Source organism: Notolepis coatsorum (genome assembly GCF_963971535.1).
Source record: "Notolepis coatsorum genome assembly, chromosome: 10".
Lineage (NCBI taxonomy): Eukaryota > Metazoa > Chordata > Actinopteri > Aulopiformes > Paralepididae > Notolepis > Notolepis coatsorum.
In genome coordinates, this window is record NC_140174.1 from 115,842,957 (window position 1) to 115,862,453 (window position 19,497).

A 19,497-nucleotide genomic window follows, 5' to 3' on the forward strand; every position below is an offset into this window, starting at 1 on the left:
ACCACAGGGACAAGAGGAGAGCTGGTGATGAAAAACTGGAGTCTCTCAACGTGGTTACCAGCAATGGTGAGAAGGACTGGGACGGTGCGTTGAGTGATGTCAGCCAGGCGGTGTTGGTCCAACGCGAACACCTCCAAGGGTCTCACGAGGTCCTCTAGCGGAATGTTGGCCTGGGTAGCAAACTTGAAATCCAGGAAGCTCTCGTCAGCACCCGAGTCGATGAGTGCCTCCACCGTCGCCCGTTGGTCTGCCCAGGTCAGGGTGACGCTCATCAGACGACTAGGTGGTGCACGGTTCTGGGAACGAGAAAAACGGCTCACCAGGATCTCCCGGGGTCCTGGCGAGCCTGGTCTTTTGGCCGGGTGGTGCAGTTGGAGATACGGTGCCCCTCCCGGCCGCAGTAGAGGCAAAGGCCGGACCTGAACCTGGCCTCTCGTTCAGCCGGACTAAGGTGAGAGCGTCCCAGCTGCATGGGTTCCTCCTCGGGCGCCGAACGGGAGGGGAAGGGACCACCAGTCGTGGTGGAAGCAGGACGGGCCGCAGTACCGTCACGAGTGCGGGAGGTCTGGGTCACCTCTGGAGGTACCAGTCGGGCTCTCTCACGCCTTCTCTCCCGGAGGCGTCCGTCGATGCGAATGGCGAGGCTGAATAGGTCCTCGAGGGACTCCGGTTCCTCACGGGTCGCGAGCTGGTCCCTTACAGCGTCGTTGAGCCCCCTCATGAAGGTGAGACGAAGCGCTTGGTCGTTCCACCCGCTCTCCGTTGCCGCCAGTCTGAACTCCAGCACGTAGTCGGTGACCCCGCTACTGCCCTGCCGGAAGGTGCCCAACCGAGCTCCTGGGTCCTGGCCATGGGCTGGGTGGTGGAAAACCCTGGGGAGCTCTGCCACGAAGTCTGAGTAGGAAAAACAGAAATCAGCCCCCATTGCCCAGGAGGCAGTAACCCACTGTGCTGCCCGGCCTGAGAGCAGGTTAGTCATGTACGCCACTCGGGCTCCCTCTGAAGTGAATCGGCTGGATTGATGACGAAAAACCAACTCACATTGCATGATGAATGTGGCACAATCCTCGAAGTTACCGTTGAACAACCGTGGTTCGGAGAGACGGGGCTCCCGAGGTGCGGGATCGGGAGGCGCGGGGCCTGCCACGGCTGCGGGTGGTGCTCTGGCCGAGACTCCTGAAGCAGGTTGGGTTACAAGCAGGGCGTTAAATGCGTCACTCAGAGTTCGTAATTAGTGAAGAATATCAGCCTGCTGATTACCCTGGGCTGTCTGTAGGGTAGCCAGAGAGCCAAGGGACTCCTGAATAGGCAGGACCTGGGCTCGGAGCTCCTGTACAGCAGCCGCAGCCGCACCTAGCTGTAGGCTGTGGTCGTTGGTTAATTCAATCTGGACCGCCAACGCGGTTCTGACTCTGTCTGTGTCGGCTGAGGTCGACATGGTCGGGTCGTAATGTTAGGGTTTGAAACCGACCTCAAACGCACGGCACAGACAGGTAGTTCAGAGTTAGCCAAATACTAGGGCGTATTTATTTTCAGAGTCAAAAAGGAGCAAGTAACAATCTTGAAACAAAGGGAGACTGCCTTCAGCAGAGTTATCTGCGGCTCTGCAGATCCTCTTGGTGTTCGAGGTGGGGAAACGGTATTGACGCTGAAGCGGCTCTGCAGATACTCCCAGCTTCAACTCGAGGTGGAAAAGAGAGAGAGAGGTAAATAACAGTCCACATCACACAGAGGCAGTGCGGTCTCCTCCTCCCTTAGCTGAGTCAGAACAAACAAAACGATATCTTCAGTGTTCACCACAACACACAATTTAGCTGAGGGTCAGTGCAAAACAAAAACGATAAACTTCTGTGTCTCTTCTAAACACACACCCCAGCTGAGTCCAGTGCAAGCAAATTATAATCTTCAGTGTCTCCTTTAACACACAACTTAGCTGAGTCAAGTGTAAGCAAAAATAGAACTCTTCAGTGTTCTTAAAAACACACAAAACAGAATCGTCCAAAAAAGGGTTTGGTTCAAACTCACCAAAGCGCAAGAGTAAATCGGGTAAACGAGGCGCAGCTCAAAACGGGGGACAAGGTCTTCACCAGCGGCAATCCACAGATGTCCTGGAGGGAGAGTAGACGAGGCACAGCAACGGGGAACAACAGGCAGAAACAGAAGTATTCAAAATGACCCGACATCGATTGAAGGGAAGTCCCAGTATAAAAAGCCTCTGGGGCGCTAATCAAAAACTATGACAGGTGCGCGCTGGAATTGATACTTGCTCCAAAAGCGTGTGGCGGGGAATGCACCAATCAACACAGCACCTTAAAGGAGCGGAGCGTGTGGCGGGGAATGCATCAATCAACACAGTACCTTAAAGGAGCGGAGCGTGTGGCGGGGACTGAACCAATCCTCACAGTTTGAATACGATTTGTCACATCTTTCATGGGCGCAACCCACATACTCAGCTGTGCTGCTCATCCCACAAATACATGTTCCTTACGAATGGGGAACCATTTAAAAGGTAAATAAACAGGCTTTCCAACGGTATAAAATGTATTGCCAAGAAGCATTGTTACAACAGAGAAATAATCTACCAAACACAAATGTCCAAACTTTATGTTTTATGTTTATAATTTATATATATATATACAGTGGTGGAAGGTAACTAAGTATCTTTACTCAAGTACTGTACAATTTCAAGCTACTTGTACTTTACGTGAGTATTTTCATTTTAGGGAACTCTTTTTTTTTTATCCACTTTTTCTCCCATTTTCTATATTTTCCTCCCATCCCAATTTCGTATCATCCAATTCAACCCTCCCCTGTCACGAACGCTGTTTCTTGCCTCCCACAAGCCGGCTGCAATGTGGACTAAGTCATACATAGCACAAGTCCCCTCCGGTACTTGAGGTAACAGCAGTCGCATCTTTTCACCTGTGCAGCTCGATCTCTCAGTGGCGATGAGTAACGCGTGGGAGGCTCACGCTGCCCCCGACACTTCCTGATTCTATTGCGCAGGCGCACCAACCGACCTGTAGGAGTCGCTGTCCACAACGCCCGATCCCCACCCATCAGTTTCCCACCCCCTAATACGGCCAATGTGTATTAGTATGAACGACCAGCTAAACTGAAAGCAAATGTGGAGCGCTGGGCTCGAACTGACGAGCCCAGCGTCTCCAGCATTTCGTGGCGAGCGCCTTGCCCACTACGCCACGTAGCCGCCCCATTTTAGGGAACTCTATACTTTTACTCCACTACATTTCAAAGGAAATATTGAACTTTTTACTCCACTACATGTATCTGAACCCATCAGTTACTAGTTAGATTATATACTTTCACATTTAAAGCTTGTCAACTTCGAGAGGACATAATCAGAGTAGCATAACTGGACCACATACCACTTTAACATAACCTTTAATCAGAGCAGTGTAACTGGACCACATACCACTTTAACATAACCTTTAATCAGAGCAGCATAACTGGACCACATACCACTTTAACAACCTTTAATCAGAGCAGCATAACTGGACCACATACCACTTTAACATCACCTTTAATCAGAGCAGTGTAACTGGACCACATACCACTTTAACATAACCTTTAATCAGAGCAGCATAACTGGACCACATACCACTTTAACAACCTTTAATCAGAGCAGTGTAACTGGACCACATACCACTTTAACATAACCTTTAATCAGAGCAGCATAACTGGACCACATACCACTTTAACATAACCTTTAATCAGAGCAGCATAACTGGACCACATACCACTTTAACATGACCTTTAATCAGAGCAGCAGAACTGGACCACATACCACTTTAACATAACGTTTAATCAGAGCAGCGTAACTGGACCACATACCACTTTAACATAACCTTTAATCAGAGCAGCGTAACTGGACCACATACCACTTTAACATGACCTTTAGAGGTCAATGGATTGAGGAATGAATTGATTGATTGATTGATTGATTGATTGATTGATTGAAAAGTTTATTAACAGATTGCAGAATGGGTACAGTACAGCTCAATACGTACAATTGTTAAGGGGATGCAGACCAGAGAAAGACTTTCATCTTGTTTACATCAGGGTCCCCCATTTTCAATTCATCATAACATATATGACATACATGACATACAGATAGACAGTACTGCATCTATACATCTATACATTTATGACATATCAGATTTGCAAATACAGTACTGTTTGTGATACAAAAAGTGTCCAGAAAAAGAGTGTATATACATTTGACGTAGAAACTGTACATTGGAGGAGGTTGGGTGGGTGGGGTGGGGTTTGGTGGGTGGGGGCTGTACATTGGAGGTAGGGGGGGGGGGGGGGGGGTTTGGGTAGGGGGGGGGACACTGTACACTGTACATTGGAATACTGACAGAGCCATACTTGGTAATTTACTGTACAACTGGGATTGTTTTTGGCGGATACGTTGTGGCCCCTACTGAAACTCTAAATTGTGTTTTCCGTTTTTGAGCAGCGCCAAAACTCGCCGACAACAGTCGTGTAGCCTTCACGGAGCCGTTGTTGCGAAAACGCCCATGCGCAGTAGATACCATCTGCGTGCCCTTCCGGTGACAGCAGAGCTGTCCCAAATAGCTGCAGCTACCATGTGTTGTCAAGTTATTGTTATAAGGACCCCAGTCCAAGCTACAACAGTCTGCATTCCCTTAACAATTCGGCTGTCCTAACTGGGATGGGTAGTTCATTCCACCATTGTGGGGCAAGGACTGAGAATAGGCAGCTTCTCTTTGATGACCCTCCCGGAGCTTGGATAGGAATAGGTCTGAGGCGTCCAGAAGATGCAGAGCGTAGGGGTCTTGAGGGTGTGTAGTTAGAGACCATTGACCGGAGGTAGGCGGGAGCGGTTCCCTTTGCCGCACGGTATGCTAGGTCGAGGGCCTTGAAGCGGATACGTGCAGCAATGGGGAGCCAGTGCAGATCCCTAAGAAGTGGGGTGACATGGGCCGACTTTGGTAGGTTTGAGATCAGGCGGGCCGCTGCGTTTTACAAATGTAGTCATGAATGAATGAATGAATGAATACTTTATTTAACAGATTGCAGAATGGGTACAATACAGTACGGCTGAATACACACAATTGTTAAGGGGATGCAGACCAGAGAAAGACTTTCGTCTTGTTTACATCAGGGTCCCCCATTTTCAATTCATAGTGAGCATACTTTTACTTTAGATAATTAAGTACATTCAATAGCAAATGCTTCCCTACTTTTACTTCAATCAGATATATGTATTTATAATAAAACACCAGATCAAATGTAGTAGCAGACAAGCTGGTACACCGGGTACACAAACAGCAGGTGAGCCTCTGCATCCAGTGCACTGCACCGCCTCAACTACGTTACAACTATTCGGTTTGCATTGATCAATGTCTGGGTGCGAATGTTTTTAGGAACACAGTCATTCATATTGACATTTATGACATACACAACATACATGACATTTATGGCATAGGGACATACAGGTATAGTACTGATACATTTGTGACATAAACGGTATTCAAATATATAGTACTGTTACCCATAGATCCTGACAGAGTATATACATATGATGGGGAGGGGACTGTACATTTGGAGGGGGTGGGTGTGGGTGGGAGAGAAATATACATATGGTGGGGAGGAAACTGTCTATTAGGAGGGGGTGGGGGGTTTGGACATTTACGGTGGCCAGTTTCGAATTGCAGCCTCCCGTAGGTGCTCTTTGAGAGCGGTTTTGAATGTGGATAGGGATTCACATTCCTTTACAGCTTTGGGTAGGGTGTTCCACATTGATGTGGCATAATTGCGAAACGTGTTTAGTCCCTTGTTTGAGCCGAATCTGGGTTTAACATGATTTGTTGAGCTTCCTCTGGTGTTGTGGTCGTGGTATTCACTGACCTTTGGGAAGTATTTTGACTTGAATTGTATGTTGTGTATATGTCATAAATGTCACTATGAATTGAAAATGGGGGACCCTGATGTAAACAAGACGAAAGTCTTTCTCTGGTCTGCATTCCCTTAACACATTGTGTGTATTGTACTGTACTGTATTGTACCCATTCTGCAATCTGTTAATAAAAATGTCAATCTTATCAATCAATCAATGAATGGTTCCTAACTACACTGCTCCGCCCATTCGAACTGTGCTCCCCCCCCCCCTCACTAACAGCACGGTCACGTGATCCGGGAAGCTAGGAAGGGAAGAGAGAGAAAGGGACTGGGAGAAGAAATCGAGAGGAACATATGGTGGATGTCTGCAGCAGGTATGATGAAGTACCTAACTTAGTTTTGATAAACATAACTAACTATAACACTGTCACCACATTTTGTGTTCAGAAAGAGTATTTCCGACGTCGCCACGGCAGTTAGCTAACGCTAGCCCCCAACCGAGCTAAAGCTGCATTCAACCGTAACCCGGGAGGGTCGTACATTACAAACCTCTTTCTAGGAAATAATTTCTCCTTGTTTACATCAGGGTCCCCCATTTTCAATTCATCATGAAAACATCTTATAAACGTTAATATTATTAGCTGCTTTGAGAGTCCATTTGTAAGTAAGTATGTCGTTGTAAACTGTCTTTGTGAACTGTAGTCCATGACTCATGAGAGACTAATTGTAAGAAGAAAATGTCAAAAAGAAAGTGTAACGCGAGCCTCCGTATTTTTCCGGCTTTGTAGCTTAAGTTTAATTTTATTTGCAAAAGGGCAGTGCATATTAATCAACATTAAAAATGTTAAATGTTGAAATGATGTTAAAAAGGCATCAACCTGGGAAACACGTCACGTTAGCGAGATGACGTGTTTCCCACCTCCCAACTCCTCACCTCGGAGTATAAACGGAACGTAGCAGTTTGTTTCTCGCTGACGGGGAGAGAACATGTCCACAAAGCAGAGTCGTGGCGAAGCAGCTGATACTGATGTTGACACACAGACACAGTGATGCCTGGCGGGCTTAGTTCACTTCACACCCTGACAGATGTTTAGTTTCACTACCGACACTAACCCACCCCCTCCTAATGTACAGTTTCCTCCCCCTCGTATGTATATATTATCTGTTAGGATCTCTGTTTAATAGTACTGTATATTTGCATATCTTGTATGTCACAAATGTAACAGTACTGTATATCTGTATGTCATAAATGTCATGATATATATCTGTATGTTGTGCATGTCATAAATGTCACTATGAATTGAAAATGGGGGACCCTGATGTAAAGACGAAAGTCTTTCTACTGTATTGTACCCATTCTGCAATCTGTTAATAAAGTTTCAATCAACCAGGGTTAGTGATGCCCTGAAACATCCCTTACGAAAAACGATCATGGTTGAAGCAAAGAGGCTCTGATACGATGATAATGTGCGTTTTCACACGGTACCGGGCAGGCACGCGGGAAGTGAGTCAGACTTGGGGGTGCGGCGGTCGGAGTCAGAGATAAATAATAATAATAACGTCATATTAAATGCATGCGCGAAGCGCATCATTTGTGATTTTCCATTCATTTGAAAGATCAATATTATACACTACAACAGACAAACTTGAACACCAACATGTGGACAGTTCACACACGAAATGCAGCAGTGTGTGTGTGTGTGTGTGTGTGTGTGTGTGTGTCACTGAGGCCCCGTTTAGACGGAAACGCTAGCAGGTGAATCCGCAAAAATATTTTTTCGGATGTGCCTTTCGTTTATACGGAAACGGCGTTTTTACGGGGTGAAACCGTAAAAAAGTGAGACTACCTTCCAGGGTGGAATTCCTAGAAACGCAAAAGCTTTGCGCTCTCGTCTAAACTGTTAAAACGTATAAATCTGATAAAATGATGACGAAAGGGTTGTCACGGCTCTGGTCGCGCGTACTGCTTACGTCACAGGTAGCAGGTATGCGCCAGTAGCCGAGACGTAAACAAAGCAAGTATGTCTGACTTATATCAACGGAGATCACCTGAAGGCTACATTGGCAGTGCTTTTAACCCTTTCACTGCCACACGACAGAAGGTTAACCCTTTACTATCACACAACCGGCTGTCGTGTGGCAGTGAAAGGGTTAAATACACAAGAATCTGTCCCGCGGCGTGAGTGGACCCACTGTCTGTGAGTGACTCTGCTTTTGTCCAATCACATTCCCCATCCCCAGTCTGCGAATCAGAGGCAGAGTAGGGCGGGTCTTCACAGCACGTCATGTGACATATGCGCCAATCGTGTGACAGCGGGGCGCCGTCGTTACAGCGTCGTCTGCACGGAGAATTCCACCCCAAAACGCTCGTCTAAACGTAAAATTACAAGTGAAACCGCAAGATGACTTTTGCGGTTTCTGTTCACAAAACGCTCGTCTAAACGGGGCCTGACTGTCACAACAACAATCCCTGCAGGAGTGATAATAAACGCACATTACCTATTCCGAAGACGGTAGAACACCGAAGGTGGTCTTGCGTTCAGGAGTGGTGGAAATAAACTCCTTCATGACAACATGAATGTCCAGTGAGTCCAGAATATCCTGATGTATATGCAGCAAGTCCAGGTTATTATTATTAAAGAAATCAGATATTCGTTTTTGAGACATTTCTTTTCTGAGACACAAGTAAACACACTCTCCACTTCAGTCAGTCCTCCCTCTCTGCAATTCGTTCCCGCATACAACATCGCAGACAGATATATTCCTTTACTGCGAATTGTCCCAAAAACTATTCCAGGCCGCTATTTTTCCAGTTCCGCGTTGACGCTTCCAGGCCGCGTCTATTCGAATCCCAACTGGTTCATGCGTCGGCTACACGCTTGCGGCTTCTTTAATAACACTGCATTATCGAGACAGCGCCCCTATGAGGATATGGCAATGAATTCCAAGAGTAGGGTAAATCTGCAGTGCCGCTCGCTCAGTGACATTGAGTAGCCTCGGTATTACAATGGAATAAAGGCCAAAACAACCTTGCAGTTACACTCCCCGCCAGCAGGGGGTGCTGCAGCCCCCGCCGCACCCCCCCTTGCCGCGTCCTTGGTACCGGGCGGCTATTGTATACATATTTGACCATGGTACCACTTTTATACTGTAATACTAGGGATGGGTACCTTTCACATTTGAACCGGTACCGGTACCTGTGAATCGATACCGGTACCCAACGGTACCTTTTTTCTGTACTTTAGTCTCAAGACATTTAATTTACCTACCTCAGTCGTAAAAAAAAATCCAAACTTCAAATAACTACAATTTCGACAGTTTTCGGCTTGTCATTGCTCCGACTGCTTTGTTGTTGAATCAAGTCAAATCCTAGGTAAGCATATATTGTGCGTGTGAACGTTGACATGAAAATAAAAAAGTTAAACAAAAAAAAAAAAAAGTATAAAAAAAAATTTGGTTTCTCACTTGATTCGATACTCGGTAGTACCGACGTGTTTCGGTTCGGTACCCATCCCTATGTAATACCACCACGTCGTAATCTAATTGAACCCATAGGGATCCCACCATAGACCCAGTTATGGCCTTTTAGAGGGAGACGGCATCTTTAGGGGGAGATAGCAGGTCAACAGTACATGCCAAGATTAATTTTATCAAGTATTTCTAGTCATAAATCTGTAATAAACAGTGTTTTGTTTAGGCGCCTAATTGATAAACGTGGTCAATAATCCCTCCTAAAGCACACAGTACAACATCAAGACCTTGAGGAACACAATAGAAACAGTCATACTGTGAACCTTTGACATTTGGATATTTCTGTATGGATTGCATTTTTCTGTGATTGAATGGTGAGCATTTCTGTTCTGGAAGTTGCTCAGACCCCCCCCTACGTATCGTCAATAAATCTAGGAAAGCCATCCATCATCTGAATGCCCCATGTCTCTAGTCTGTGGTTGGACAGTTTCACAAGGCTTTGATTATACTAAGAGGTCACAATTGGTCATTTTATACAGTGAGGTCAAGTTTCAACAAATTGTCTCAATATAATAAAATTGCTACTATGGGGATTAACATAATTTACACATGAATACAATTGGGTTCATAGGAGTCTCAGATTTACAGTCATACCCAATTTATGCAATTCCAAGAATGTTTAGGGACACCAGTCTGCAGAAATGTTCCATGGGATTAGCATAAAGTGGGGGCGTGTCTATAAAGGGGAGATGCGTGGATACCAATAGATCCCATTCTCACTTTTACTTTTTACTTACTCTTTGTTTACAGTTTGATTATCACTGATACACATAATATAGAAATTTTTTAATGGACAGTGATAAAAGAGTAAAATAGAATTGACCGAGTAAAAGAGTGCAATGAGTTAAAAAAACATGATAACATTGTAATATCACTGAGTGCTCACCCTTTCAACTGAACTCAAACTGAACTTTTTTTCAGAGCGAGATTTCAAAGCGAGTTTTCGGTTTCACTGACACAAACTGGCACTTTTGGTGGATGTATTTGGCAGTAACCAAACACAAAATACATATATATATATTAGGGCTGACCCCTATTCGAAAGGAGCCGTAGTCGACTGCCAACATCTTAGTCGAATACAAAAAACAAAACAAAAAGGAAAATGTATCATTCTTTCCAAAAGAAAAGAGGCCTAGAAGCATGGCTAACGCTAATGGCACGCATACCAGAGGCTATCTGCCTAAGAAAACAGGCACAGAGGCACTGAAAGAGGATTTCACCCATCTAATGATTAATGAACACACTAGACTAGACAAATATCAAGATTTATCCATCAGTGGACCAATTGCATGCTTTTGCAGAGGACAAGAAGCCTTCAGTCGACTCCTTCAGACATTAAGCATCCCCCACAGCCCAAATGGAATGATAAAAAATAAATAAATAAATATTATTATTATTTTTTTTTATGGTAGACTAATAGTCGACTAACGGCAAATTTCGTCCAATCATAGTCGACTATCCAAATCCTTAGTCGGGGACAGCCCTAATATATATATATATTAGAGGTGGGCATAGATTAAATTTTTTTATCTAGATTAATCTATCTGCAATCCTGGAGTTAATCTAGATTAATCTCGATTAAAATGGCTAAAAAAAAGTCTGCCAAAGGCATTCAAAATATGTGTGTTCTACCCAAATAATGACCAGAAGTAAGTCCTTACTTTTTCTTTCCTCCTTATGTTTCTCAGGCCAGGTGGCCCATTACACCATGAGCCCATCTCCCGTTTCCAAAATGCATTACACAGACTGTTTGAAAAAGCTGTTTTGCTATGATAATTGGTAATGAAATATCAAAATAATGTTCAATAAGATGTACTTGTGTTTAATAAATTGTTTTATTCAGAAGTTAACACAAATAAATAATATTACCAGTACAGAACAGTACAGTAAAGTGTGGTACGTGCAAACTAAAATACTTTAAAATTGTATTTAATATTACATGCCGCGGTGGGTTGGTTTCAGGTTGGAATGAATATTCAGCCAGTTGGATGGTTATATGCTATGGTTGGATGGCTGGGTATCCAGCCTGAAACCAACTTAACCGTGGTAAATTAAATAAATTAAATTACATAAACGTACCCAAAGCGAACGAGTGAAGTTCCCAGCTGACATCGATGAAGTGTACAGTAACGCCTAGGTAGTTATCGTTGCTGACAGATGTCCAATGGTCCCCAGTCAGTGCTACACACGCCGCCGCGGCCAACTTCTCATCTTTCACAGCTTTCTCTGTGGCGTGTTGGTCATGGATTCTCCTCATGATGGTTCGCCTCGCAGGTAGCTTGTAACACGGGTCGCCTGTTGCCGCCCGGAGAAGAAGCTCGAGTCCATCATCGTCAACCACGCTGATAGGCCGGCAATTGATTGCAATCCACTGGGCTAGGAGGTTAGTTAGCTTGGCTGATAAAGCTGTGCTGATGGGCTTGCCTCGGTTGCACTCAAACAGTGTAGTTTGACGAGCACTTTTCCCCGGTGCAGCAGTGCTTGGTCCAGCGGCACCTTCCTTGCTAACATCAATTTGATGCTTTTTGCTCAGGTGATATTTGAGACTCGAGGAACTCCTACAGTAAGTCATTTGAGCTTTGCACAAAGTGCAAATCACCTTGGTCTTGTCGAGGTTTCCATCGGGAAGCTTTTTGTAAATGAAATAGCCCTGAAGCAAACCCGGCTTCACACTGCTCACAGCGTCCTCCATTGTCATGCAGCTGATGTTTTGATATGGTAATTATTTTCACGCATGCCCTGCTCGGACGTGATCACGCCCCCCCCCCCCCCCCCCCCACCCCCCCCCCCCCCCACACACACACAGTAGTTTGAGCAGGTATACATCAGCTAATGTCCCAGACCCAACTTTGAGAAATAGATTAACGGCGTCAATTATATTATTGCGCGATAATAGTCTCGCATTAACGCAGCACGTTAACGCCGTTGACGGCCCAGCTCTAATATATATATATATATATATATATATATATATATATATATATATATCCTGTGACAGGCTGTGAGGTGTGAGTTTGTTGCAGGAAGCTGGAAGCTATGGAGCATGGATAGTACACGTGTTACCGCAAACGGTGTGTTAGCTTAGCGTTATCCAAAAGATAAAAACAGCGGTTTGTGTTTGTGCATTTCCAAATCGTGCCAACAACATGTCGCCCACTTTGCGTAGCGTTCATAGACTGTTGTTACAGACATGCCGTTCCAAGAGCGGAGAGACCCGCTGCAGACAGAGTGGAGGTAATTATTACAAATGGTAACCGACTGTTACCAGTTAAAATCAGTAGTGTGTGTCTGTTTATGTGCAATGTTTAGTTATTGCTGCTGCCATGCGCTTTAAGACACGTTCTAAAAATAGATTTCCATAAACAATTGCCAGAGCACTACTGGAGTAATTTATGCGAGTACTCAGTCTGGGAAAACGTCCCTCGTGTCCCCTAGTATAGCGTGAGCTTTTAAAAAACAGTAAGGCTGAGACCGCTTATCGATTTATGATAATTAATTTATCGATAACTGCGTGAAATTGATAAGTGGCATACTTTATACTATACTAAAATACTAGGTCTTGTGGCATGTTTTAGTTAAAACATTCCCATTTCATGTAAATTCAGTTGAATTGCAACTCTGCACCATGTGCACTCCATCACATCCAGAGACCAACGACTCTAAAATGAGAAGGATCACTGTCGTAGTTTTGAATGCGAAAATCTGTAACACTAAAGATGGCGGCAACGACAAAGAATTGCTGCAAAATAAACATAAATTTGTTGTTTAAATAATAAAATAAAAAAAATTGTATTAATAAAAAATATATAGATATGTATCGAATCTTTTTCTGCGATTTATCGATTCTTCCAAATGGCATATCGTCTCAGCCTTAAAAAACAGGCACTTGGCTGAGGTTGCCAAGCCTACATTCAGTTCACATGGGGGTGAAAAATAGGCCCCACAGAAAAGTGATTCATTTCCACCGCAAACAGCCTCACTCAGTGTGCTGTTGTTTCACGTCTGTGGTCGACTAAATATACTCCAGTCTGCCTCAGTGCTGCAAAGTGCTGATGTGTCAGAAGCTCTCTGGATCGGTCCCTTCACGCCTCGGATCCAATCATTCATCCACATATGATTATTAGCCTGTGGGGGGGGGGGGGGGGGGGGGTCCTTCAACATGTTCCTCTTTGCCTCCCATATATCTGAAACAAGCTGTATTTCCCCTAGACACACACACACACACACACACACACACACGCAACGCAAGCCTTTCCACTGCAGCCTTTTGTAAGCCAGCCAGACGTCTTCATGGTTTGTTCCTCTATTGTCACTGCAGGCCAAATCATGAAGTGGAATTTATGACGGACTGTAAACCACCACTGTCACACCCTCCCCGCAGTCCCCTTTGGCTGCAGCAGTCAGAGAGAGAGAGAGAGGGAGAGGGAGGGGAAGAGAAGAAGATAGGACTGGAGAAGATGGAGAGATGTTGTGAGCTCTCTGAGAAGACCCCGGCCCAGCAGGCCCAAGTGATGGTGGAGAGGAGGAGCGTGAGTTGAACATGAGATAGACTGGTGAGTACAACTATGTTCTTCTCATAAATGGTGCATTTATAAACCACTTGACTAGTGATGCACCGATGTGAAAATTGTGGCCGATACCAATAACCGATATTAATATTGCTGTTCTGGCCGATACCGATATTTACCGATGTCGATATCTGTATAGAAAACACTTTTTTATGATAAACAAATAAAGAGCTATTTTCCAAAACGCATAATTTTTTTACTTTTGTAACTTATTTTCAGAAATGACTGATATTTTGAAACTATTTAAGGCCAAAACATGTAAAAAAAAATTTTTTTTTTTAATTTTAATATCGGCCCTATCTTGATATCGGTCCGATACCGATGTGTAAAAAAACGGCCATATCGGCCGATATTATATCGGCGGCCGATATATCGTGCATCACTACACTTGACGCATTTTTGATCCTCCCATTCACACACCGACGATGGCGGAGGAGACCGTGCAAGGTAGGGAGCAGTTAGGGGTTAAGTGTCTCGCTCAAGGACATGTTGACACATTGCCCGGGAGGAGTGGGAATCGAACCGGGAACCTTCCAGACGACCACTCTACCTCCTGAGGTGTTGCCCCCCCCCCCCCCCCCCCCCAAAAAAATAGGCCCCACAGAAAAGTGATTCATTTCTACCCCAACAACCTCACATAGTCTTCTAGTCTGGTTCAGTGTGGTTTACTGGGAGCTCCATCAACCTCACATAGTCTTCTAGTCTGGTTCAGTGTGGTTTACTGGGAGCTCCATCAACCTCACACAGTCTTCTAGTCTGGTTCAGTGTGGTTTACTGGGAGCTCCATCAACCTCACATAGTCTTCTAGTCTGGTTCAGTGTGTGATGGGGAACAAGATGCGCGCCGAGGCAGAGACTCACTGCATTGTTTTTACAGAACAATCTTCTCTTTTCTATCTAAAGTTGAACCTAAAATATGTTTCCGAGTCCGACAACATTTCTAACGGTAATTTTGATACGCTATTGCTGGATCTTGAGTCCTATTTGATCAGAATTTCGTTTGATGGTACAGGCTTGCACGCCACTGCTAGATGTACGGTAATTATCCTACTTGTACGATAAAAGTGTCTTAACTCATTGCAGGCACAGAAACTGCCTGTTGAGAACAGGACTGAAACAGAGAGGTATAGAGGCTGCTAGAATGAGAACAGGACTGAAACAGAGGTATAGAGGCTGCTAGAATGAGAACAGGACTGAAACAGAGAGGTATAGAGGCTGCTAGAATGAGAACAGGGCTGAAACAGAGGTATAGAGGCTGCTAGAATGAGAACAGGACTGAAACAGAGAGGTATAGAGGCTGCTAGAATGAGAACAGGGCTGAAACAGAGGTATAGAGGCTGCTAGAATGAGAACAGGACTGAAACAGAGGTATAGAGGCTGCTAGAATGAGAACAGAGCTGAAACAGAGAGGTATGGAGGCTGCTAGAATGAGAACAGGACTGAAACAGAGAGGTAGAGGCTGCTAGAATGAGAACAGGACTGAAACAGAGAGGTATAGAGGCTGCTAGAATGAGAACGGGACTGAAACGGAGAGGTATAGAGGCTGCTAGAATGAGAACAGGACTGAAACAGAGGTATAGAGGCTGCTAGAATGAGAACAGGACTGAAACAGAGGTATAGAGGCTGCTAGAATGAGAACAGGACTGAAACAGAGGTATAGAGGCTGCTAGAATGAGAACAGGACTGAAACAGAGGTATAGAGGCTGCTAGAATGAGAACAGGACTGAAACAGAGGTATAGAGGCTGCTAGAATGAGAACAGGACTGAAACAGAGGTATAGAGGCTGCTAGAATGAGAACAGGACTGAAACGGAGAGGTATGGAGGCTGCTAGAATGAGAACAGGACTGAAACAGAGAGGTATAGAGGCTGCTAGAATGAGAACAGGACTGAAACAGAGAGGTATAGAGGCTGCTAGAATGAGAACAGGACTGAAACAGAGAGGTATAGATAGAGCTGCCGCGGTATTGATGTTTTCCTTACCGCACAAATTTGCGGAATATTTCCTACCGCTGCGGTTATTACCGCACACACAGACACAAAAACAGTTTGAATGCATTTAAAAAAAAAAATTGTAGTCTACTCTTTATAGCATATAGCCTGCCTCTAGTCTAAATGTCTATCTTTAGAGGATGACTTTGCAGCATGAATATTGTTTGGGATTTGGCAAGCACGCATTCGTTATTAAAAGTGAAACACTGATTCGAAGTCTCCCCTCTGGTCGTGCGCCGTTCACTCTGTGTCGCGGGCAGGGGTGGTAGCGGCGCGCCCAGCGGTTACACCCCCGACCCTTTCTTCTTCTTCTTATTATTATAACGTTACTACTTATGATTACAAAGGCATTCGTTTTGTGGCATTAATGTTATATAGTTACACGTTCAATAACATCAGCGTATTTACCGGACCATAGCAAGGCAAGCGTTACTCAATTCATATCTCAGTTCCTTTCTTTGCTCAGAGCGTGCCGAGTTGTACCCATTCTGCGGTCTGATAATAAAGTTTTCAATCAGACAAGTATATAGAACGAAGGGCTTTTATTATAACATTCGTTGCAGTAAAATCATTATGCCTCGTTCCCTGAGGAGCGACGGTAATCCACTCCGGTCTCCGGCGGGAGCTAACGTATTAGCCGTGTTGTGAGCTCTGATCAATGGCTGACATTCAGGAAGTAAAAACCTAATACGCGCTTGCCGATTGGTGGTAACACACTGCAGGACACTCCAACGTGTGACACGTCTCTCTTCTGACCAATCAGTGGTCTGCAGTGTTTCATGTGACTTTTCTGGTACCCAATAGGGTCGCTTGGAACCTTGACAGAGGAGTAGGGTATATCTGCAGAGCCGCAAGCCCAACGAGAGCAGGGTACTTTATTATTATTATAAAAAAACAGCAGTGATGCGGTATTCAGCCTAACTCTGCGGTGGGCGTGATGTAACAGCGATACCGCGGTAATACCGATACCGCGGCAGCTCTAGGTGTAGAGGCTGCTAGAATGAGAACAGGACTGAAACAGAAGTATAGAGGCTGCTAGAATGAGAACAGGACTGAAACAGAGGTATAGAGGCTGCTAGAATGAGAACAGGACTGAAACAGAGAGGTATAGAGGCTGCTAGAATGAGAACAGGACTGAAACGGAGAGGTATGGAGGCTGCTAGAATGAGAACAGGACTGAAACAGAGAGGTATAGAGGCTGCTAGAATGAGAACAGGGCTGAAACAGAGGTATAGAGGCTGCTAGAATGAGAACAGGACTGAAACAGAGGTATAGAGGCTGCTAGAATGAGAACAGGACTGAAACAGAGGTATAGAGGCTGCTAGAATGAGAACAGGACTGAAACAGAGGTATAGAGGCTGCTAGAATGAGAACAGGACTGAAACAGAGAGGTATATAGGCTGCTAGAATGAGAACAGGACTGAAACAGAGAGGTATAGAGGCTGCTAGAATGAGAACAGGACTGAAACAGAGGTATAGAGGCCGCTAGAATGAGAACAGGACTGAAACAACTAACTAACCTTACTGTTATGCACTTGTCCTAATAAACTAACCTACACTGTAACACGCAACACTTTGATGAACATTGTTACTCAGCTGATAGAGTTGTACCCTTCCTGATGACTTGTCGTACAGAACTTGTAAGTCGCTTTGGATAAAAGCGTCAGCTAAATGACTAAATGTAAATGTAAACAGGACTGAAACAGGCATAGATGCTGCTAGAATGAGAAAAGGGCTGAAACAGAGATGAATAGAGGCTGCTAGAGTGAGAACAGGACTGAAACAGGTATAGAGGCTGCTAGAATGAGAACAGGACTGAAACAGAGAGGTATAGAGGCTGCTAGAATGAGAACAGGACTGAAACAGAGGTACAGAGGCTGCTAGAATGAGAACAGGACTGAAACAGAGAGGTATAGAGGCTGCTAGAATGAGAACAGGACTGAAACAGAGGTATATAGGCTGCTAGAATGAGAACAGGACTGAAACAGAGGTATAGAGGCTGCTAGAATGAGAACAGGACTGAAACAGGTATAGAGGCTGCTAGAATGAGAACAGGGCTGAAACGGAGGTATAGAGGCTGCTAGAATGAGAACAGGACTGAAACAGAGGTATAGAGGCTGCTAGAATGAGAACAGGACTGAAACAGGTATAGAGGCTGCTAGAATGAGAACAGGACTGAAACAGAGGTATAGAGGCTGCTAGAATGAGAACAGGACTGAAACAGAGGTATAGAGGCTGCTAGAACGAGAACAGGACTGAAACAGAGGTATAGAGGCTGCTAGAATGTGTAATTTTGAGTGGTTTTCGTTTAGTTTTTTCCCAGCAAAAGTCTTCAAAGACATGTTTATGGGACCTCAAAGACCTATATTTACTTGTTGAAAAGGATTAAATATGTTCCTTTAATGTACAATAGACATACAAACATTGGAAGGATGAGAATAATTGTTTGATTCAGTGATACATCAGTCACACAAATAGATTAATGAAAATGTATAACTCAACTCAAGCACCTCGTTGCCCTGTTCTCTAGGTCACAAGGGAAGGTTCAGAATCTGTGTATTGGTAAATTAATAGAATACTGAATATTATAGAATACAGAAAATAGAATTGGGGCGCCCGAGTGGCGAACCACGTAACGCACTGCGTCGCGGCACAGCCGACCCGGGTACGATTCCCGGACCCGCCGTTCTTTGCCGAATGTCTTCCCCTGCTCCGTCTCCCATTATTCCTCTCTCTCTCTCTCTCTCTCTCTACCGGACTGCCCAGTAGTAAAAACCAATAAAAAAAATCTACCAAAAACATAATTATAAAAAAAAAATAGAATTGGAAAGTATTATGCAAACCGAGGTTCTTTCCTCAATGCTTTACTGTTGAATATCTCAAGTGTCGGGATTAAAATACTGTAGTGGCTCTGTACACGGAAGCACTGTTTACAGTATCACACACAGCTCCACTCGCTCTAATCCCAAATCCCTCTGCGTTGCATTACATTCTGTTTGCCAGGAAGCCTGTATTGGTGGTGTGAGTTTGTTTACGTGTGAGCACAGTTTTTACTTATTGACTGAGATATATATTCTAATATTGGACCCCCCCCCCCCCCCCCCTATATATATATATTTTTTTTATTATATTAAAAATATATTGTTATTTTCTGTTTCAGTTTAAATTCAGTTAAAATGTTCAGTTTCAGTTAAATGCAGTTATTATTTTTTTAATAGAATGGATAATTAAAATCAAAGGGTATTGCACATAAATAGGCACTTCAGAATCTGAAGTTCAGATAATCCTTCAGAACGTTGATCGGCTCAGCTGACCGACAATAAATAAAAATGACACCATTCACCATCGTAGCCTATAATAATAACAGCATTGCATTGGCCTATCAACCGATTTTAATAAACAAACAAACAGTAGCATGTGCATGTGCGTGTAAATAAGAATGGTTTGCTTCAATATTAAAAAAAAAAGTATTTTATATATAACATTTTTTAATAATTTTTTTAATTATATATATAAAAAA

The 19,497-nt window shown here is 44.2% G+C and overlaps 1 protein-coding gene across 1 annotated transcript in view; it reads left to right on the forward strand.

Annotated features, from left to right (window-relative positions):
* Nucleotides 1-6,186: 6,186 nt before the first annotated feature.
* The window catches only part of LOC311236142 (sesquipedalian-2-like), a gene marked incomplete at its 3' end in the record, with an annotated part of 31,853 nt that continues 18,542 nt past the window's right edge, over nt 6,187-19,497 (forward strand). The window contains exons 1-2 of the mRNA XM_084323764.1: nt 6,187-6,263; nt 13,739-13,973. The remainder of the gene's footprint in view (nt 6,264-13,738; nt 13,974-19,497) is intronic.